This window comes from Hypanus sabinus, chromosome 1 (assembly GCF_030144855.1).
Source record: "Hypanus sabinus isolate sHypSab1 chromosome 1, sHypSab1.hap1, whole genome shotgun sequence".
NCBI classification, from domain to species: Eukaryota; Metazoa; Chordata; class Chondrichthyes; order Myliobatiformes; family Dasyatidae; genus Hypanus; species Hypanus sabinus.
The window spans coordinates 208,445,729-208,468,608 of record NC_082706.1 but is presented as its reverse complement, the minus strand read 5'-3'; the positions used below and the strand labels follow the sequence as shown (position 1 = coordinate 208,468,608).

Sequence of the window (22,880 nt, the reverse complement as noted above, 5' to 3'; positions counted from 1 at the left end):
AAAATTCAATCAGGCTCGTAAGGCACGACCTGCCCTTTGACAAAGCCATGCTGACTATTCCTAATCATATTATACCTCTCCAAATGTTCATAAATCCTGCCTCTCAGGATCTTCTCCATCAACTTACTAACTACTTAAGTAAGACTCACTGGTCTATAATTTCCTGGGCTATCTCTGCTCCCTTTCTTGAACAAGGGAACAATATCCGCAACCCTCCAATCCTCCGGAACCTCTCCCGTCCCCATTGATGATGCAAAGATCATCGCCAGAGGCTCAGCAATTTCTAGTTACCTCTCATTTGAGTTCTCCTTCCCACTTCCACTCCATAGTCTCTGTTTTTGGCCACTTGCATTGTTCCAGTGAAGTTTAGCATAAACTTGAGCAAGAGCAGTTTATCTTTCTTCGAGGCAAGTTACAATCTTTGAGGTTTAATATTGAATTCAACAATGACAACAAAGAAATATATATAGGAAAATTTCCTATGTCAATAGAAAGATTATGTTGTGCAAAGGAGAATTTCTTTGCTTTGATCTCTTCCACTTTTGCAACAAGCTTTAAATCTTGGAGACATAAAAGAGTACAGACACTGAAATCTGGAGCAAAAGACATTCTCAAAGTTCAAAGTAAATTTATTATCAAAGTACATATATGTCACCATATACAACCCTGAGATTCAATTTCTTGCAGGCATAATCAACTTCTGTGTTTAACCAAAAGACAACAAACTGCAAGCAAAAAGAAAGAAATAATAATAATAATAAATATAAAAGCAATAAAGGTTCAAAGGTGAAATTTAATGCCAGAGCAATGTGAACAATATACATCCTGAAATGCTTTTTCTTCGCAAACATCCACGAAAACAGAGAAGTGCCCCAAAGAATGAATGAAAGTTAAACATGAGAACCCCAAAGCCCTCCCCCCAATTCCCCCCTCATGCACATAAGCGGCAGTAAGCAACAATCCCCCTACCCCCACTGGCAAAAAGAAGCACATCAGTACCATCACCAAGCCAAAGTGTGAGCTAAGTAATAGCAAAGACACAGACCAAAGTCACCTCAAAGGCTTCACATTTCATCCGACATTTGACAAACCACAGATTCTCTCTCTCCCTGGCAAAGGAGAGGGAGGTGCCCCCCATTTTCACAGCGAGCAGCAGACATAACAACAACCTGCTAGATTATGATGTTAAAAGTCCGTTTCATTGCCTTTTTTGAGCTCTGTGACCGAAGATCACAAAGAGCTTGGGTCTTCAGGCCCACAGCAAAAGATTTTCCGGACTTCCCGATGGCACACAAGTCTCTTGCCATGACACTGACTCTCGATCCGCCCATCTCCAGAGCCCCGACATCTTGGGGCTTCCGAACGCGATCAGGATTCTCAGGCCAAACACTTAGCATGTCGAATAGCGGCCAGTCATGGAACCCCGAGAACGGGTCCCATTTCCGCAAAGAACAGAAACCTGTGTGTAACTCCAGGTCAGGGTCTTCAAAAGAACCCTAAAAGGGAAAAATAAAGATATTAAAGATGGAAATAGAGCTGTTTCTGAAGATGCAGGCAAAGGAGTCGCCGTTAGGCACCGTTAATCCTCCTAAGCTCTGCCTTTAACTGAGAAGATGAGATAAGGAGTCTTTGAATAGGATGTGGGAACATTTCAATGATGGGACAAGTGAAGTTGAGTGAAGTTGTCCCTCAAGAACCTGACAGTTGAGGGGTGATGACTGTACCTGAGCCTGTTGGTGTGAGTCCTGAGGTTCCTGTAGCTCCTTCCTGATGGCAGCAGCAAGAAGAGAGCATGACCTGGGTGGAGGGGGTCCCTGATAATGGATGCTGCTTTCCTGGGATAGCGATTCATGTAGATGTGCTCAGCGGTTGGGAGGGCTTTACCTGTGATGGACTGGACCTACTTGGTGTAGGGTTTTCCATCCAAGAACATTGGTGTCTCCATCCCAGGCTGTGATGCACCCTGCTGAAGGAACTCAGCATCACTAAAGGCACTTACTGTATGTGTCAACTGTCAACATTTCACATTGAAACTTGCACCAGTCCTGCTGAATTGTCTCAACCAGAAATATCCTCTCCATAGATGGTGTCTCTGTTGCCTCTGATCCTCCCCACTGCTAAGAATCCTGCCATTAATACTAGTACTCTGCCTTCAAATAATATATTTAGTACCTGTACATCTTTACAGATTGTTGACCTCTGAGTTTGGGGAGAACATTATTCATTGTGAAGAATAATTCTAGCAAAGCCAAGAGATTGAAGAGCACAAACAAGGACCTCTTGAGAATTTTGAGTTTTTTTTCCTGTAGAGAATGGATTTGCTTTATAGAAGAGCAGTGACTCCCCCCCCCCCCCAACCCCGCACCTTCTTATATCTGGCTCTTCACCCTTCCTTTCCAGTCCTGATGAAAGGTCTCAGCCTGAAATGTTGACTGCTTATTCATTTCCCTAGATACTGCCTGACCTGCTGAGTTACTCCAGCATTTTGTGTGTTACTCTGAATTTCCAGCATCTGCAGAACCTCTCAAGCTTGGGACTAATTTAATGCTCTCTATGTCACTCTTTGAAATAAGATCTGATAATTACAATAATATACTGTGTAAGAAACATGTAAATAATATTTCCACAGCAAACACGAGGAAATCTGCAGATGCTGGAAATTCAAACAACACACACAAAATGCTGGTGGAACACAGCAGGCCAGGCAGCATCTATAGGGAGAAGCGCTGTCGACCTTTCGGGCCGAGACCCTTCATCAGGACGAACAGGACGTCTTGACGAAGGGTCTCGGCCCAAAACATCGACTGTGCTTCTCCCTATAGACGCTGCCTGGCCTGCTGTGTTCCACCAGCATTTTGTGTGTGTTGTAATAATATTTCCAGCACTTTTTAATTTTAGAAAAATAATTGGATCAATGTGACAGAAGAACGACCTACAGCAGAACTGGCCAATTCTGATAAAAGAACATAGAACACAGAACATAGAATACAGATTAATACAACACAGTACAGTCCCTTCAGCCCACAATGTTGTACCAACCTTTTAACCTACTCTAAGATCAAACTAACCCTTCCCTCTCTGTTTTTCTATCAGACATTTGCGTATTGAAGATTTTCTCAAACATCCCTGATGTATCTGCCTCTACCACCACCCCTGGCAGCACATTCCAAACACTCACCACTCTCTGTCTGAAAACCAAACATATACTCTCCTCCAAGCATCTTACAATGATTCCCCCTCGTATTAGCTATTTTTCCCCTGGGAGAAAGGTACTGACTGTTCACTCCATGTTCTTGCATACCTCTATCAAGTCACCTCTCATCCACCTTCGATTCAAAGAGAGGAGCTCAGCCTTTCCTTGTAAGACACGCTCTCTAATCCAGGCAGCATCCTGGTATGTCTCCTCTATACCCTCTCTACAGCTTCCACATCCTTCCTATAATGAGGCAACCAGAACTGAAAAAAACAGAATTGTATTTGTAATCTGACCTTCTGTATATTGGGAAGACTAGGTGACCATAAGTGTCTTGCAGAGCAACTGTGTTTTGTCATCAAATTCCGTCAGAGCAAAGCGTTGGCAGAACTCAGCTGGTCAGGCAGCGTCTATGGAAATGAATTAACAGTCAACGTTTCAGGCTGAAGAGGATTCAGGAAGAAGATACCAGAATAAAAAGGTGGGGGGGAGGGGAAGGAGGATAGCTAGAAGGTGACAGTTGAAACCTGGTAGGCAGCGAAAGGGAAAGGGCTAGAGAGGAAAGAATTTGATAGGAGAGGACAGTAGACCATAGGAGAAAGGGAAGGAGAGGGGGAACAAGGGGGGAAGGTGATAGGCAGATGAGAAGAGATAAAAGGTCAGAGTGGTAATAGAAGAAGAGGGGAGGGTGAGGATCTTTTTACCAGAAAGAGAAATTGATATTCAGGCCATCAGGCCACCCCGATGGATCTCATCTTGGCACAGGAGGAAGCCATGGACTGATATGTCAGAACGGGAATGGGAACAGGAATAAAATTGTTAAAAAAATTCCACTTTTGGTGGATGGAGCGAGAGTGCCCGATGAAGTGGTTCCCCAAAGTGGAGCAGGTCACATCAGCAGCACCAGAGGTAATAGACGACAACAGCAAATTCACAGGTGAAGTGTTGCCTCACCTGGAACGACTGTTTGGGGCTCTGAACGGAGGTGAGGGAGGAGGTGTGTGGGCAGGAGAGCTTGCAGGGAGGGACAAATAGACGAGGGAATCATGGAGGAAGCGATCCCTCGGGAAGTGAGGGGGGTCGGACACATTTGGAGATGGTGGTAGTTGCAGAAAATGATGTATTGGATGAAGAGGCTCATGGGGTGGTAGGTGAGGTCAAGAAGAACTCTCTCCCTGGGGAAGACCAGGTGAGCACAGATTTCCATCATGTGCTGCCTGTTACACATCATCTCAATTTCCCTTCCCATTCACAGATGAAGTTGCCTGTAATCAGCCTTCTCCACAGCCTAACCAGAGGAACAATCCTTATACAAAGAGGCAGAATTTTAAGGTGATTGGAGGGAAGAATAGGGGGATGTCAGAGGTAGGTTTTTTACACAGAGAGTGGTGGGGATGAAGTCCTAACCTAGTCAACCTTTTCCTGTAACTTAGAAACTCAAGTCCTGGCAACGTCCCTGCAAATTTTCCTTGGGTGTGACAACTTCTCCTTGTGCACGTGACAATGATCTCTACAACAGGTGGTCAAAACTGCCCAATGCATCACCTGCACCAGCCTACCCACTATCAAGGACATATATACAGAAAGGTGCCAGAAAAAGGCCAGTAACATCATGACGGATCCCACCCACCCTGCTCATGGACTGTTAGTCCCACTCCCATCAGGGAGGAGGCTACGTAGCCTCCACACCAGGACCACCAGACTCAAAAACAGTTACTTTCCCCAAGCAGTGAGGCTGATCAACACCTCTGCCCACTAACCCACCCTCCACACCCCCAACCACCACTAGTTTATCATTTCCTGTCAGTCATCTTATGCACAGACGCTTCTGTGCCTAGCGTCCCTTCATGGACATACAATTAATCTATGTATATAGACTATCATATGTACTTATATTTATTGTGTTGTTTTATTATTGTGTTCTTTATCTTACTGTGTGTTTTTTATGCTGCATTGGAACTGGAGTAACACTTATTCCATTCTCCTCTACACTTGTGTACAGGAAATCCCAGTAAACAATAAATAATCTTGAACAATAAACCAACTTAACCAATATAGCATTGCCCTCCCCAGACATGAACATACTGGTCCAGGTTTAGATTGCAGAGCAGCAGCAAAGAATTCTTACTTGTCTGAACGTCTATAGATGTGTAGTGCACAGTATATTGACTGGCTGCATCACGGCCTGGTATGGAAACACCAGTGCCCTTGAATGGAAAATCCTTCAAAAAGCAGTGGATATGTCCCAACACCATCACAGGTAAAGCCCTCCCCCCCATTGAGAACACCCAGACATTGCAGCATCCGTCATCACGGACCCCCAAAACCCAGGTCATGCTCTCTTCTCGAACAGAATTAGAATCAGAGTATAATTCTGATTCTTATTCTGAAACATTAGAAAGCTTACATTAGTACAAGAAAAATACACAAAAGAAATTTGACAGCCAAGTCTAACAGGGGTAATAGATACAGTGAACCTGGGACCTGTTTGCTTTCTTAACCTATTCAGATCAGATTTATTCTCAGCAGCTCCTCTAATTCCTTTTTTCAGATTTTACACAATCATTTGCCCGAAGCCAACATTGAAAACAAAATTGTTGGCAGCACTCAGCAGATGAAAGGGGAATGTTTGTAAGATCTTCTTGGATCTGTCAGTATCATTCCATCTGATACGTAAACCAGAAACAAGATTCGGGAATCAAGACCATAAGACATAGGAGCAGAATTAGGCCATTCAGCCCATCAAGTCTGCTCCACCATTCCATCGTGGCTGATTGATTATCCCTCTCAACCCCATTCTCCCCAAAACAGCTGACATTCTGACGAATCAAGAACCTATCAACATCTGTTTTAAGTATACTCAATGACTTGGTCTCCACAGCCGTCTCAAGCAGTGAATTCCACAGATTCACCACCCTCTGGCTAAAGAAATTCCTCCTCATCTCTGTTCTAATTGGACATCCCTCTATTCTGAGGCTGTGCCCTTTGGTCATAGACGCCCCTGCTATAGGAAGCATCCTCTCCGCACCCACTCTTTCAATATTTGATAGGTTTTAATGAGATTCCCCCCCCCCCCACCATTCTTCTAAACTCCAGCCATCAAACACTTGTCATACATTAACCCTTTCATTCCCAGAATCAATCTCATGAATCTCCTCTGGACCCTCTCCAGTGCCAGCACATCCTTTCTCAGATAAGGGGCACAAAACTGCTGACAATACTCCAAGTGCGTCTGACCAAAGCCTCAGCATTACATCCTTGCTCTTGTATTCCAGTCCTCTTGAAGGGAATGCAAACATCACATTTGCTTTCCTCACCACCGACTTAGCCTGCAAGACTCAATATTCAAGTGTGATTGTCATGTGTACATTGAAACATACAGCGACATGTGTCATTTGTGATTACAATTACAAGGGTTTTCTGGGGGCAGACAGCAAGTGTCACCACACATTCCAGTGAACAGCTTTCCCATAATGCTCTGCAGAGCAGCACAGAACACAAGAAGCAACCAACAGCCACAGCAGAGTAAGCCCTGTTCCTCCCTCCCACCTACATACAGAGGCCTTTAATCCCAGGAAGTTGCATACTGAAAGGTCTAGATAGAGTGGATGCAAGGAGATAGGGGAGAGTCTAGGACCAGAATAGAAGGATGTCCATTTAGAACAGAGATGGGGAGGAATTTCTTCAGCCAGAGGGTGTGGAACTCATTGCCATAGATGGTTGTTGAGGCCCAGTCATTGAGTGTATTTAAGGTGAAAGTTGATAGGGTCTTGATTAGAAAGGAGATCATGGGGAGAAGGCAGGAGAATGGGGTTGAGGGGGATAATAAATCAACCATGATGGGACAGCAGAGCAGATTTGATGGGCTGAATGGCCTAATTCTACTCCTATGTTTTATGGCTCTTATGGTCTTATGGACTTCTTTGAGGATTGTCACTTCGTTGTGGTGGAGGGGCTTGTGAATTCCGGAGATCCTGAGAGTGATGCTGCCTGGAGCTTAGCTCCTGGTAGGGTTACCCATGGTGATAAGGTCAAGGTGGTGGTTCCAGACAAAGAGCAATCCAATCAAAACCTCAACAGTGGAGCTGGTGGAAGATGATGGTCTTACTACAACAGCAGAGGTGGAGGAAGGCTTCAGCAGTGATCTCGCATTCCATGACATTGGACCCTGACCCCGATTTGTCAAGGACCGTGTGGTGGTTGCCCGAGCATTAGCCTTCCCACGTTAAATAAAGTTATGCGTAGGCGTTCTCTCTTAAGGGGATGACTGCTTACTTAACATCATATTCAGCTTGAGTGATCACACTACTATCATTGGTTGTCTGTCATATATACCAATGACAGGAAACCGGAGTGGGAGAGCTTTTAAAGTGGAAAAGCCATGGGTCAGTTCCACTCTCTTGACCTTCAAAGTCCAGGTTCAGAGATACGTGTTGCCATCACAAACCACCTTCCTGGCCAACAGATCTCACTGTTGATCTCATCCACCCAGTCTGCAGGAGCTGACTTCAAATGCTTGTCTCTGTCTCACTGGGGTATGAGGCCCGCTGTCAAACCGGTGTACCTACTGGGGTGTGGCCACTGTTGCACCCAAACAGCTACTTGGAGCCACAGCTGAGAGCTCAGCTGATGGAGACTAAAGGTGAGTGAAGAAGAAGAAGAATAGCCCCTAACTCGGCAGTGGAGTTATCGACGGTGTTTCCATAGCAAGCTATTCTTGTTTTTACGAGGCTGAGCTGCAAGCTCGACGCTCTGCCCAGCTTGGACTCAAACTCGGGAACCTTCGCTCCGGAGTCCGGTGCTGATATTATTGCGCCACCATGCGGGACAAAGGTGAGTGAGCTACCCTGGAATGGATACGACAAGTCCCTTCACCAGAGGTGCTACTTCTCCCTGAACACCCCATACACCCACTCAGGAGCTTTTAACCTGTGGGTAACCACCCTGAAAGCAATACCAGTGCCAAAAACTAACAGAAAATTAACTATAAAAGTGTGCTGTATAATTTAAACCATATCTACAAACAACCTCCTCCCCAAGCCCTCAACAAGTTATGGAAAACCACATGAGGTCATCATATTGAAATGTTTTTACCAACGACACTGGCTTATCCCAAGAACATGCATTATCTCAAACCAGAAATATCTCGTGGAAACACATATATAAACAGGTAATAAATATCAATGTTTTTAATAGCAGTAATTTACACCACAGAAACACTTTCTATTGAACGCAAGCAAATGTTTCTTTTAATGCCTTAAGTGGAGAGGTAGTCACCGTGATTCATCAACACAAGAGATTCTGCAGACGCTGGAAATCCAGAGCAACACACTAAAAAGGCTGGAGCAACTCAGCAGGTCGGGCAGCATCTATGGAAATGAATAAACGGTTGACGTTTTGACCAGAGACCCTTCCTCGGGACTGAAAAGGAAGGGAGAAGACACCAGATTAAAAAGGTCAGGTGAAGGGAAGGAGGACTAGTTGGATTGTGATAGGTGAAGCCAGATGGGTGCGCAGGGAAAAGCACTGAAGAAGAGGGAATCTGATAGAAGAGGAGAGGGACCAGAGGAGAAAGGGAAGGAGGGGACCCAGGGGGAGGTGAGAAGAGATGAGAGGCCAGAGTGGGAAACAGAAGGGGGATGGCAAGGAAACTTTTTTTACTAGAAGAAGAAATTGATATTCATGCCATCAGATTGGAGGAGTCCAGATGAAATATAAGTTGTTGCTCCTTCATCTTGGCACATGGGGAGTCCATGGCCCGACTTGTCGGAACAGGGAGGAGAGTCGGAATTGAAATGTTTGGCCACTGGGAAGTCCCACTTTCGGCATTCCCTAATTACTTGTGAGTAGTGCTGAGAATATTTAGGTGATAAATGATTCTGGTATGCACTTTTAGCAATTCCGGGCAGAGCCCCCACAAGTGGCTGCTCGGGTATATGCTTTATGGATGTTGTGAGAACATACGATCTGTCAATTTTGACAGCTATTTAAGGACAAATAGCAGCAATGAAAAGCTGGATGAAAGACAATAAGCAGCTGAGGGCGAAGAGGATAAACATAAGGAGATTCTGCAGATGCTGGAAATCCAGAGCAACACACAGAAAATGCTGGAGGAACTCAGCAGGTCAGGCAGTATTTACAAAAATGAATAAACAGTTGATGTTTAGGGCCAAGCACCTCGGGTTAAGAACTAAGATGCCTGCGTTGTGTCACAGGAAACATTTCAAGTTGACACAGTTTGCTCCATCCTGATGAATTGCTGACACTTTTGTACTGGAATTGCTTCTCGGTGCTCTTCAGGCACAATAAATATATTTGGTGCTGTTGTTCAAAGACATAATACCAATGTGAATTCATTTACTTATTTATTGAGATACAGTGTTTGAGATCCCATCATTGGCGAGCAATGAATGAAACTGAGGCCTTTACTAGATGGAGCAAAAATGGATCTCATCGGCAAGTCTGGAGAAACAAAAGGATCTTGGATCTGAACATCAGTTCAATGATTCTGGTTTTTCATATACAGATGTTGCCTGATGTGCTGAGTATTTATTTATTTACTGAGATAAAGCATGGACTAGGCCCTTCGCCCAGCACCCGCCGGACTGAACCCTGGCCTAACCACAGCACCAACTACAATGACCAATTAACCTAGTAATCTCCCTCCCCACTGATCTCCCTCCTGCCACTTATCCTTGCTAGTGGAACAAGTTCTACACCTACCCCTACACCTCCTCCCTCACTAGCATTCAGGGCCCAATCAGTCCTCCCAGGTGAAGCAACACTTCACCTGTGGCTGTTGGGGTCATTTACTGTCTCAGGTGCTCCCGGTGAGACTCGACGAAGACTGGGAGACCACTTTGCTGGGCAACAACGCTCCGTCCGCCAGAACAAGCGGGATCACCCTTTTTAATCCACTTCCCATTCCCATTCCGATATGTCCATCCATGGCCTCCCCCACAGGCCACACCTTATACTCCATCTGTGCAGCCTCCAACATGATGGCATGAACACCTATTTCTCATTTCTGATTACGCCTCCCCCCCCCCTTTCACTATTCCCTATTGCATTAGCGGCAGACCAATCGATTCAGAGAGAGACAGAGCTTTGCACAGGTCAGGGAGAAGAGCTTTAAAGCAAAGGAGTGTTTCGCAGGGCTTGACACATTAGAATAGTGGGTATGACTGCGAGGCCAGTTTTCTGTTCTGGGTGTCAAATGTAGGATGTCCAGGAGTCTTCCAGCCTCCCCGATGGCCACATCTGCACCAGGTACATCGAGCTGCAGCTCCTTAAAGACGGAGTTAAGGAACCGGAGCTGCAGCTCGATGACCTTCGGCTTGTTAGGGAGAGTGAGACAAATAGGAGCTACAGGCAGGTAGTCACCCCAGAGCCATAGGAGGCAGTTAAGTGGGTGACTGTCAGGAGAGGGAAGGGAGCGCGTCGGGTAGTGGCTGTCTCCTTAACAGTAAGTACTCCATTTTGAGTGTTGTTGGGGGGGGGGGGGGGGGGGTGGCTGCCTACCCGGGCAGTGCAACAGTGGCAATGAGTCTGGCCCAGTGGCTCAGAAGGGTAGGGAATGGAAGAAGAGGGCAGCAGCAACAGGGAACTCTATAGGTAGGGGGACAGATAGGCAATTCTATGGACATGAAAATTAAACAAGGATGGTAATTTGCCTCCCAGGTGCCAGAGCTCATGATGTTTCTGAGCACATCCACAGTATCCTGAATTGGGAGGGTGAGCAGCCAGAGGCCATGGTACATATTGGTACCAATGACATAGGTAGAAAAAGAGAGGAGGTTCTGAAAGCAGAATACAGGGAGCTAGGAAGGAAGCAGGGAAGCAGGACCTCAAAGGTAGTAATCTCGGGATTGGTCCCTGTGCCACGTGACAGTGAGTATAGGAATAGAATGAGGTAGTGCGTGGCTGAAGGATTGGAGCAGGGGGCAGGGATTCAGATTTTTGGATCTTTGGGACCTCTTCTGGAGCGGGTGTGACCTGTCACAGGTTGCTCTTGAATCCGAGGGGGGAATCAATATCCTGGTGGGGAGGTTTGATAATGCTGTTGGGGAGGGTTAAACTATACTTGCAGAGGGCTGGGAACAGAAGTGAAGAGGCAGAGGACAGGGAGGTTGGAGCACAAGTTAGAGACAGCTTGTAGGGAGTTTGTGAGGAAGGATAGGCAGATGTTAGAGCAAAGATGCACTCAGCCTGATGGTCCGAGATGTGTCTATTTTAATGCAATGAGTATCATAAACAAGGCAGATGAACTTAGAGCATGGATCAATATGTGGAACTGTGGCATTGTGGCTGTTAGAAAGTCTTGGATGTCTCAGTCAGGTATGGCTGCTGAGTGAACCAAGCTTTAGATGTTTCAAAAAGGACAGGAAGAAAGGCAAAAGAGGTGGGAATGCGGCATTACAAATTAGGGATAGTGTCACAGCTGCAAAAAAGGAGTAAGTCACAGAGGGATAGTCTACTGAGCCAGTGTGGGTGGAAGTCAGATACAGGAAAGGGACAATAAGCTTACTGGCTGTTTTTTATAGGCCCCCCCCCCCCCCAATAGTAATAGGGATAGCGTGGACCAGATAGGGAGGCAGATTCTGGAAGAGTTCAATAATAATAAGGTTGTTGTGATGGGATATTTTAACTTTCCTAATACTGACTGGCATCTCCTTAGAGCCAGGGGTTTAGATGGGGTGGAGTTTGTTAGGTGTGTTCAGGAAGGTTTCCTAATGCAAACCAACTAGAGAAGAGGCCGTACTTGATCTGGTATTGGGAAATGAACCTAGTCAGGTCTCTCGGTGGAAGAATATTGTGGAGGTAGTGACTACAACTCTACCTCCTTCACCATAGTGCTGGAGAGGAATAGGAGCAGACAATTTGGGAAAACATTTAATTGGGGTAGGGGGAAATATGATGCTATTAGGCAGGAACTTGGGAGCATAAATTGGGAGCAGATGTTCTCAGGGAAATGCACGGCAGAAATGTGGCAAATGTTCAGGGGATATTCCATTGGTATGTTCCATTGAGGCAGGGAAACGATAGCAGAATTAAAGAACCATGCTGTACAAAGTATGTAGAAAATCTAGTTAAAAAGGAATAAAAAAGCTTATGAAACATTCAAGAAACTAGGTACACCTAGAGGTCTAGAAAATTACCAAGTTGCTAGAAAGGAGCTTAAGAATGGATTTAGGAGAGTCAGAAGGGGCCATGAGAAGGCCTTGGCAAGCAGGATTAAGGAAAACCCCAAGGCATTCTACAAGTATGTGAAGAGCAAGAGGATGAGCCGTGTGAGAATAGGACCAATCAGGTGTGATAGTGGAAATGTGTGCATGGTGTTCGAGGAGGGAACAGAGGAACTTTGCTTCAGTATTCACCAGAGAAAAAGACTTGGCAATTGGGGAGATTTCAGCGGACTGAAATGCTTGAGCATATATACATTAAGAAAGAGGATGTGCTGGAGCTTTTGAAAAGCATTAAGTTAGACAAGCTACTGGGACTGGATGAGATATACCCCAGGCGACTGTGGGAAGCGAAGGAGGAGATTGCTGAGCCTCTGGCAATGATCTTTGCATCATCAATAGAGATAGGAGAAGTACCAGAGGATTACAGGGTTGCAAATGTTGTTCCCTTGTTCAAGAAAGGGAGTAAAGATAACCCAGGAAATTATAGACCAGTGAGTCTGACTTCAGTGGTGGGCAAGTTGTTGGAGAAGATCCTGAGAGGCAGGATTTATGAGCATTTGGAGAGACATAATGTGATTAGGAATAGCTGGCATGGCCTTGTCAATAGCAGATTGTGTCTTACAAGCTTGATTGAATTATTTGAGCATGTAACAAAACACATTGATGAAGGTAGAGCGGTGGATGTAGTGTATATGGACTTCAGTAAGGCATTTGATAAAGTTCCCCATGTAAGGCTCATTCAGAAAGTACGGAAGCATGGGATCCAAGGAAACCTTGCTTTGTAAATCAAGAATTGGCTTGCCCACAGAAGGGAAAGGTTGTAGATAGTTGGTATTCTGCATGGAGGTCAGTGACCAGTGGAGTGCCTCAGTGATCTGTTCTGGGACTCCTCCTCTTTGTGATTTTTATAAATGACCTGGATGAAGAAGTAGAAAGTTAGGTTGGTAGGTTTGCTCATCACATTCTACAGGGGTTGTATTGAGAGCATCCTGAGCAGCTGCATCACTGCCTGGTTCGGAAACTGCACCATCTTGGATCGCAAGACCCTGTAGTGGATAGTGAGGTCAGCTGAGAGGATCATCAGGGTCTCTCTTCCAGCCATTACAGACATTTACAATACACGCTGTATCTGCAAAGCAAACAACATTATGAAGGACCCCACGCACCCCTCATACAAACTCTTCTCCCTCCTGCCGTCTGGGAAAAGGCAGCAAAGCACTCGGGCTCTCACGACCAGACTAGGTAACAGTTTCTTCCCCCAAGCTATCAGACTCCTCAATACCCAGAGCCTGGACTGACACCAACTTACTGCCCTCTACTGTGCCTATTGTCTTGTTTATTATTTATTGTAATGCCTGCACTGTTTTGTGCATTTTATGCAGTCCTGGGTAGGTCTGTAGTCTAGTGTAGGTTTTTACTGTGTTGTTTTTACATAGTTCAGTGTAGTTTTTGTACTGTTTCATGTAGCACCATGGTCCTGAAAAACGTCTGGTTTTTACTGTGTACTGTACCAGCAGTTATGGTCGAAATGACAATAAAAAGTGACTTGACTTGACTTGCTGATGACACAAAGGTTGAGGGTGCTGTGGATAGTTTGGAGAGTTGTCAGAGGTTACAGTGGGACATTGATAGGATGCAGAACTGGGCTGAGAAGAGGCAGATGCAGTTTGACCCAGATAGGTGTGAAGTGATTCCTTTTGGTAGATCCAGTATGAAGACAGAATATAATATAAATGGTAAGATCCTTGGCAGTGTGGAGGACCTGAGAGATCTTGGAGACCCCAATCTTGCAGATTGACTGTGTAGTTCAGAAGGCATATGGTGTGTTGGCCTTCATCAACTGCGGGACTGAGTTTAAGAGCCAAGAGGTAATGTTACAGCTATAAAAGACATTGGTCAGACCCCACTTGGAGTACTGTGCTCAGATCTGGTCACCTCCCTACAGGAAGGATGTGGATACTATAGAGGGAGTGCAGAGGAGATTTACAAGGATGTTGCCTGGATTAGAGAGTGTACCTTATAAGAATGAGTGAATGTGGCCTTTTCTCCTTGGAGCAACAGAAGATGAGAGGTGACCTGATAGAAGTGTATAAGATGATGAGGGGTATTGATTGTGTGGATAGTCAGAGGCTTTTTCCCAGGGCTGAAATGGCTACACGAGAGGGTACAGTGTTAAGGTGCTTGGAAGTCGGTACAGAGGAGATGTCAGGGGTGAGCTCTTTACGCAGAGAGTGGTGAGTGCATGGAATGGGCTGCCGGTGATGGTTGTAGAGGTGGATACGATAGGGTCTTTTAAGAGTCTCTGAGATAGATACATGGAGCTTAGAAAAATAGAGGGCTATGCGCTAGGGAAATTCTATGCAGTTTCTAGAGTAGGTTACATGGTCGGCACAACATTGTGGGCCGAAGGGCCTGTAATGTGCTGCAAATTTCTATGTTCTATGTTCTATCTCCTTTTCTCACTCTCACCTTATCTCCTTACCTGTGCATTGCCTCCCCCGGTGCTCCTCCCCCCTTTACTTTTTTCCATGACCCTCTGTACTCTCCTATTAGATTCCCCTTTCTCCAGCCCTATATCTCATTTGCCAATCAACTTTCCATCTCTTTGCTTCATCCCTCCCCCTCCCAGTTTCACCTATCACCTTGTGTTTCTCTATCCCCTCCTCCCACTTTTTAAATCTACTCCTCATCTTTTTTTCTCCAGTCCTGCTGAAGGGTCTCAGCCCAAAACATCAACTATACTCTTTTCCAGAGATGCCACCCGGCCTGCCGAGCACCTCCAGCAATTTAGTGTGCTGCTTGGATTTCCAGATCTGCAGATTTTCTCTTGTCTGTAACCTGCTAACCGGTACGTCTTTGGACAGTGGGAGAAAACTGTAGGAAACCCCATGCTCTCACGGGGAGGACGTACAAACTTGGGTGGGGTGAGCTCGTTGGGCTGGAAAGGCCTGTAACCATAAGGTATCACCAAATAAAAATAAAACAAAATGCAGTTTTTTTATTTTAGAGATACCATGTTAAACAGGCCCTTCCAGCCCAATGAACCGCACCATCCAGCAGCCTTCCGATTTAATGCCAACCTAATCACGGGACAATTTACCAATTAATCTACTAACTGGTATATCTTTGGACTGTGGGAGGAAACCCATGAGGTCACGGGGAGAACGTACAAACATCTTACAGACAGCAATGGGAATTGAACCCAGGTCACTGGTACTGTAAAGCATTGTGCTACTGTGCTGCCCATGTAACTTTATACCTCCAGTCCTGTTTGTCTCATTCTCCACTTCCACACTGTCTCTGCTCATCAAGGATTAAGAGTCAAAGATCTGGTCCTCGGGTTGAGGTTCTAAACTGGAAAAAGGCCAAATTTGAAGAAATGAAAAAGGATCTAAAAAGCATGGATTGGGACAGGTTGTTCTCTGGCAAGGATGTGATTGGTAAGTGGGAGGCCTTCAAAGGAGACATTTTGAGATTGCAGAGTTTGTATGTTCCTGTCAGGATTAAAGGCAAAGTGAATAAGAATAAGGAACCTTGGTTCTCGAGGGATATTGGAACTCTGATAAAGAAGAAGAGAGAGATGTATGACATGCATAGGCAACGAGGAGCAAATAAGGTGCTTGAAGAGTATAAAAAGTGAAAAAAATACTTAAGAAAGAAATCAGGAGGGCTAAAAGAAGACATGAGGTTGCTCTGGCACAGGGTGAAGGATAATCCTAAGAGCTTCTACAGGTATACTAACAGCAAAAGGATAGTAAGGAATAAAATTGGTCCTCTTGAAGATCGGAGTGGTCGGCTATGTATGGAACCAAAAGAAATGGGGGAGATCTTAAATGGGTTTTTTGTGTCTGTATTTACTAAGGAAACCGGTAAGGAGTCTATGGAAATAAGGCAAACAAGTAGTGAGGTCATGAAACCTATACAGATTAAAGAGGAGGAGGTGCTTGGTGTCTTGAGGCAAATCAGAGTAGATAAATCCCCAGGACCTGACAGAGTATTCCCTCGGACCTTGAAAGAGACTAGAGTTGAAATTGCAAGAGCCCTGGCTGATATATTTAAAATGTCGGATTCCACGGGTTAGGTGCCGGAGGATTGGAGGATAGCTCATGTTGCTCTGTTGTTTAAAAAAGGCTCTAAAAGTAATCTGGGAAATTATAGGCCGGTAAGTTTGGTGTCAGTAGTAGGTAAATTATTGGAAGGAGTACTAAGAGATAGGAACTACAAGTATTTGGATAGACAGGGACTTATTAGGGAGAGTCAACATGGCATAGTAGGTCATGTTTAACAAATCTATTAGAGTTTTTCGAGGAGGTTATGATGCACCATCAATAACTCTCTCTGAGACGTAAAGGCGAGATATCGGCTTTTATTGACTGGAAGAAGGAACAAGCAGTGGTTGACCACCATACTACATCCTGGAGACAGAGAGGCCGGGCTCAGACCTCAATCGCCTTTATACAGGGGTCTGTGGGAGGGGCCAGAGGAGCAGTCAGCAGGGGGTGTGTCCAGACAGGTATATGTAGTTCACCACAGGTTACCAGGAAAGTGGATGAAAGGAAGTTGTCTACATGGACTTCAGTAAGGCCTTTGACAAGGTCCCGCATGGGAGGTTAGTTAGGAAGATTCAGTCACTAGGTTATACATGGAGAGGTAGTAAATTGGATTCGACATTGGCTCAATGGAAGAAGCCAGAGAGTGGTAGTGGGGGATTGCTACTCTGAGTGGAGGCCTGTGACAAGTGGTGTGCCACAGGGATCAGTGCTGGGTCCATTGTTATTTGTCATCTATATCAATGATCTGGATGATAAAGTGGTAAATTGGATCAGCAAATTTGCTGATGATACAAAGATTGGAGGTGTAGTGGACAGTGAGGAAGGTTTTCAAAGTTTGCAGAGGGATTTGGATCAGCTGGAAAAATGGGCTAAAAAATGGCAGATGGAGTTTAACACAGACAAGTGTGAGGTATTGCACTTCAGAAGGTCAAACCAAGGTAGAACATACAAGGTAAATGGTAGGACACTGAGGAGTGCAGTAGAACAGAGGGATCTGGGAATACAGATACAAAATTCCCTAAAAGTGGCGTCACAGGTAGATAGGGTTGTAAAGAGAGCTTTTGGTACATTGGCCTTTATAAATCAAAGTATTGAGTATAAGAGTTGGAATGTTATGGTGAGGTTGTATAAGACATTGGTGAGGCTGAATTTGGAGTATTGTGTGCAGTTTTGGTCACATAATTACAGGAAGGATATTAATAAGGTTGAAAGAGTGCAGAGAAAGTTTACAAGGATGTTGCCGGGACTTGAGAAACTGAGTTACAGAGAAAGGTTGAATAGGTTAGGACTTTATTTCCTGCAGCGTAGAAGAATGAGGGGAGATTTGATAGGGGTGTATAAAATTATGATGGGTATAGATAGAGTGAATGCAAGCAGGCTTTTTCCACTGAGGCCAGGGGAGAAAAAAACCAGAGGTCACGGGTTAAGGGTGAAGGGGAAAAGTTTAAAGGGAACATGGGGGGGGGGGCTTCTTCACGCAGAGAGTGGTGGGAGTGTGGAATGAGCTGCCAGATGAAGTGGTGAATGCAGGCTCACTTTTAACATCGAAGAAAAACTTGGGCAGGTACATGGATGAGAGGGGTTGGAGGGATATGGGCCAGGTGCAGGTCAGTGGAACTAGGCAGGAAAATGGTTTGGCACAGCCAAGAAGGGCCAAAAAGCCTGTTTCTGTGCTGCACTGTTCTATGGTTCTTGGGAAGAATGAACAAACTCCTTATAGACAGCGGTGAGAAAGGAACCCAAGTCAGTGGCACTGTAAAGCATTATGCTAACCTCAATCAGGGCAGCTACTTATCTGGGCCAAAATATACTGGTCCTGCTGTGTCCCAATTAACTGGAAAATTTAAAAAAAAACAGAAGAAAATTTTGAAAAATTAATGAAATTTTAAAATAAATACAAACTTTGTAGATAGATACATAATACATAAATAAACGAATAGTCAGACACACAGACCAACAAAGGGAATCTATTATATTAGGAATTTGTTGTGGTGTGTTGGCATGACATAAAGCAAACACAACAACATTCAGCAATTATAAAGAATAACATTATATAAAAAGAACACTAAAGCTTGAAGTACAGATGTGGAATAAAATGTGCACAATACCTAAAAATCATTTGCAGTCTAATAGAATCTTAATTTTCATACTTGGAACAGTAGGAAAAAGTTATAAATGCAAACATGATTAAAGTTAAAATAAGAACAATGAGATGTCACACTAAAATCTTGGCAAGCCTGTCACAGAAGCAGAAATATATATAGAAAAATAAAAGTCATCATTTTTATATAATTTATTGAATGCAGCCAAGAGCAATACAGGAAGATCAATACAGGAAGATAGAGATGAAGAGAGTGATCTGACAAAACATCCATCAGTCCAAAGAGCGAGCAGCTATATTCTTGACAGAATTAGTTTTTGGCTTTTTCCCAGGGTCTGGTCACAAGTTTCCACTTCGCCTGCCATTTGCAGTTTGTTGACGGTGATGAGGGTCCCACTGGGTCAAACATCAGCATGCAGAAACATGATCTCAACAGTCACAGCAGCCTCGTTTCCCACCTATTAATCCTAGGCAGTGAGGCCTTGCATAACAAATTGTTTTAAATGAATGTTAATTCATTATGCAAATTGAATTGGTTCAGCACAGCATTGTGGGCCGAAGGGCCTGTTCCTGAGCTGTACTGTTCTATGTTGTATCTCCTGTGTTCTAGCACTTATGACTGCGAGGATACACACAGCTGCAATGCCATATTCAAGTTTGCTGGCTATGCCACTGTTGTAGGCCAAATCAAAGGTGGCAATGTATCAGAATATGGGAAAGATTGAAAATCAGGCTGAGTGGTGCCATAACAACAACCTCTCACTCAAGAACAGCAAGACCAAGAAGCTGATTATTGACTTCAAGAGAAATAAATCAGAGTTGCATGAGCCAGTCCTCTTTGGAGGATCAGAGGTGGAGAGTGTCAGCAACTTTAAATTCACCCATGTTACTATTTCAGAGAAACTGTCCTCGGCTCAGAACCTAAGTGCAATTACAAAGAAAGCACGGCAGAGCCTTCAGTTCCTTTGGAGTTTGCAAAGACTCAGCATGACATCTAAAACTTTGACAAATTTCTATAGATGATGTGGTGGAGAGTATACTGATCAGCTGCATCACAGCTGTGTATGGAAACACTAATATCCTTGAACAGAAAATCCTGCAAGAAGTAGGAGATACATCACTGGAGTGTTGTCACAGGAACACAGCATCTATCTTCAGGGATCTCACCTTTTAATTCTGACTTCTGCCCTCCACCCCAACTTCCTTTCGAGCCCTGAGGAAGGGTCTTGGCCAAAATGTCAATTGTTTATTCATTTACATAGACACTGCCTGACCTGCTGATTTCCTCCAGCATTTTGCGCATGATGTTCTGGATTTCCAGCAGCTGCAGAATCGCTTGTGATTAGAATCTAGCTGCCTTTGGATTTACTTTATGGGCTGAACATTCCTGAAGTTGTTATGGTGGAAAAGAAGACAAATCATAAATAATCATGACATACTGCATACACAACAACACACACAAAATGCTCTTCCAATATTTTCTATTACCAAAATATGTTCATGTCTAACAAAATTTGCCAAAAGTATAAATTTCACATTGTTGTCTCATAAAGCAAAGAAAAAATCTGTCTTTGAACTTAGTTGTGATGGCCACAGAGGTCATAGGTTGAGGGTGAAGGGTTAAATGCTCAAGAGGAACATAAGGAAGAATTTCTTCACTCAGAGGCTGGTGACAGTGAAGAATGTGCTGCCAGTGGAAGTGGAGCATGGGGGGGGGGGGGTCGATTTCAACATTTAAGAGAAATTTGAATATGTACATGGATGGGAGAGGGATGGAGGGCTTTGGTCAATGTGCAGGTTAATGAAACTAGGCAAATTAATGGTTTAGCAAACACTGGATGGATCGAAGGGCCTGTTTCTTTGCTGGAGTGCTCTATGTCTCTATGTCTCTATGTGATGATCCATCAGCTTTAAATTCCTCGGTGATATCATTTCAGAGGACTTGTTCTGGGCCCAGCTGAAGAGAGCAATTATGAAGAAAGCACGTTTGTTTACTTAGGAGTCTGCAAAGATTTGGCATGACACCTAAAGTTTTGACAAACTTCTATTGATTTGTGGTGCAGAGTATATTGTCTAACTGCATCATAGCCTGGCATGGAAACACCAATGTCCTTGAATGGAAATTCCTACAAAATGTAGTGGATACAGCCCTGTCTATCATGGGTAAAACCCTCCCCACCATTGAGCACCATTTCATCAATGGAATGTTGTTGCATAAAGGCAGAATTCATCATCAGGGACCCCCACCACCCAGGTCATGCTCTGTTCTCATGGCTGCCATCAGGTAGAAGGTACAGGAGCCTCAGGACTCACACAACCAGGTTCAGGAACAGTTATTACCCTCAACTATCAGACTCTTGAACCAGAGGGGATAACTTTACTCAACTTCACTCACCCCATCACTGAACTGTTCCCATAACCTGTGGATTCACTCTCAAGGACTCATGTTCTAAATATTTATTGCTTACATATTTATTATTTTTTTGTATTTGCACAATTTGCTGTCTTTTGCACGTTGGTTGTTTGTCCATCCTGTTGGGTGTGGTCTTTCATTAATTCCATTGTGTTTCTTTGGATCTGCTGTGAATAAGGAAGAAATGTGATCTAAGTGACTTTGACTGTGGAATGAATATTGGTACCAAATGGGTAGTTTGAGTATTTTATTAACTGCTGATCTCTGGGAATCTTCACACACAACAGTCTCTAGTGTTTCAGAGACTTCAAGTGAATGGTGCGAAAATGGTGCTTTGTAGCAAAGATGTAAGATAGGTGGAGGGGCAGGTAGTTTGGAGGAAGTAGAGAGGCTACAGAAGGACTTAGACAGATATGGAGAATGGGCAAAGAAGTGGAAGATGGAATACAGTGTTGGGAATTGTATGATCATGTACTTTGGTAGAAGAAATTAAAGTGCAGGCTATTTTCTAAATGGAGAGAAAATACAAAAACTGAGACACAAATGGACAGGTTTCTCTGAAGGTTAATTTGCAGGTTGAGTCTACGTTGAGGAAGGCAAATGCCATGTTAGCATTCAGTTCAAGAGGACTAGAGTATAAAAGCAAGGGTGTAAAGCTGAGATTTTAAAAGCACTGGTGAGGCCTCACTTGGAGTATTGTGAGCAGCTTTGAGCTCCTTATCTTAGAAAGGATGACTTGAAGTTGGAGATGCTTCAAATGATGTTCACAAAAATTATTCTTGAATTGAAAGACTTGTCATGTGAAGGGTGTTTCAAGGTCTGCCTGTACTCACTGGAATTCAGAAGAATGCGAGGTGAACTCATTGAAACCTATCAAATGTTGAAAGGCCTCAATAGAGTGGATGTGGAGAGGGTATTTCCTATAGTGGGGGAGTCTAGGGCCAGAGGACACAGATAGAGTGGATGTGGAGAGGATGTTTCCTATAGTGGGGGAGTCTAGGGCCAGAGGACACAGATAGAGTGGATGTGGAGAGGATGTTTCCTATAGTGGGGGAGTCTAGGACCAGAGGACACAGATAGAGTGGATGTGGAGAGGATGTTTCCTATAGTGGGGAGTCCAGGACCAGAGGACACAGATAGAGTGGATGTGGAGAGGATGTTTCCTATAGTGGGGAGTCCAGGACCAGAGGACACAGATAGAGTGGATGTGGAGAGGATGTTTCCTATAGTGGGGAGTCCAGGACCAGAGGACACAGATAGAGTGGATGTGGAGAGGATGTTTCCTATAGTGGGGAGTCCAGGACCAGAGGACACAGATAGAGTGAATGTGGAGAGGATGTTTCCTATAGTGGGGGAGTCCAGGACCGGAGGACACAGATAGAGTGGATGTGGAGAGGATGTTTCCTATAGTGGGGGAGTCTAGGACCAGAGGACACAGATAGAGTGGATGTGGAGAGGATGCTTCCTATAGTGGGAGAGTCTAAGACCAGAGAACATAGAATACAGGAATTGAATGAGGTAACAGATAAATGCGTGGCTGAAGAATAGGAGCAGGGGGCAGGGATTTGGATTTCTGGATCACTGGGACCTCTTCTGGGACAAGTGGGACCTGTATAAAAGGTATGCATTGCACTTGAATTTGAGGATCAATATTCTTGCAGGCAGATTTACTAGAGCTGTTGGGAGTGGTTTAAACTAATGTGGCTAGAGGATGGGAACCAGGATGAGAGAGTTTAGGATGAGCCAGCAGGTTTACAAGTAGATGATGGGTGTAACGTGAATGTAAGGAAGGACAAGCCAATGATTGGGTATAAATGCAGACATAGCAAAGAGTTAAATTGTACCACAGAGGCGAAATTCTAAAGGGTGAAGAATGCAGGACTGAAGGTGCTGTACTTAAATGTGCGTAGCATTCGGAATAAGGTGGACAAACTTA

General features: G+C 44.4%; 1 long non-coding RNA gene across 2 annotated transcripts; it reads right to left on the bottom strand.

Annotated features, from left to right (window-relative positions):
* Positions 1–670: 670 nt before the first annotated feature.
* Positions 671–10,675, bottom strand: LOC132402173 (uncharacterized). 2 transcript variants are annotated; one of them, XR_009514824.1, is made up of 4 exons: positions 8,471–10,675; positions 3,490–3,603; positions 1,725–1,963; positions 671–1,496 (listed from the first exon to the last, which is right to left on the bottom strand). It is a non-coding gene; the product is annotated as an uncharacterized LOC132402173 (long non-coding RNA). The 2 variants fall into 2 exon arrangements; XR_009514823.1 differs by lacking the exon at positions 8,471–10,675 and having other exon boundaries at positions 925–1,496; positions 3,490–4,927.
* Positions 10,676–22,880: the final 12,205 nt, after the last annotated feature.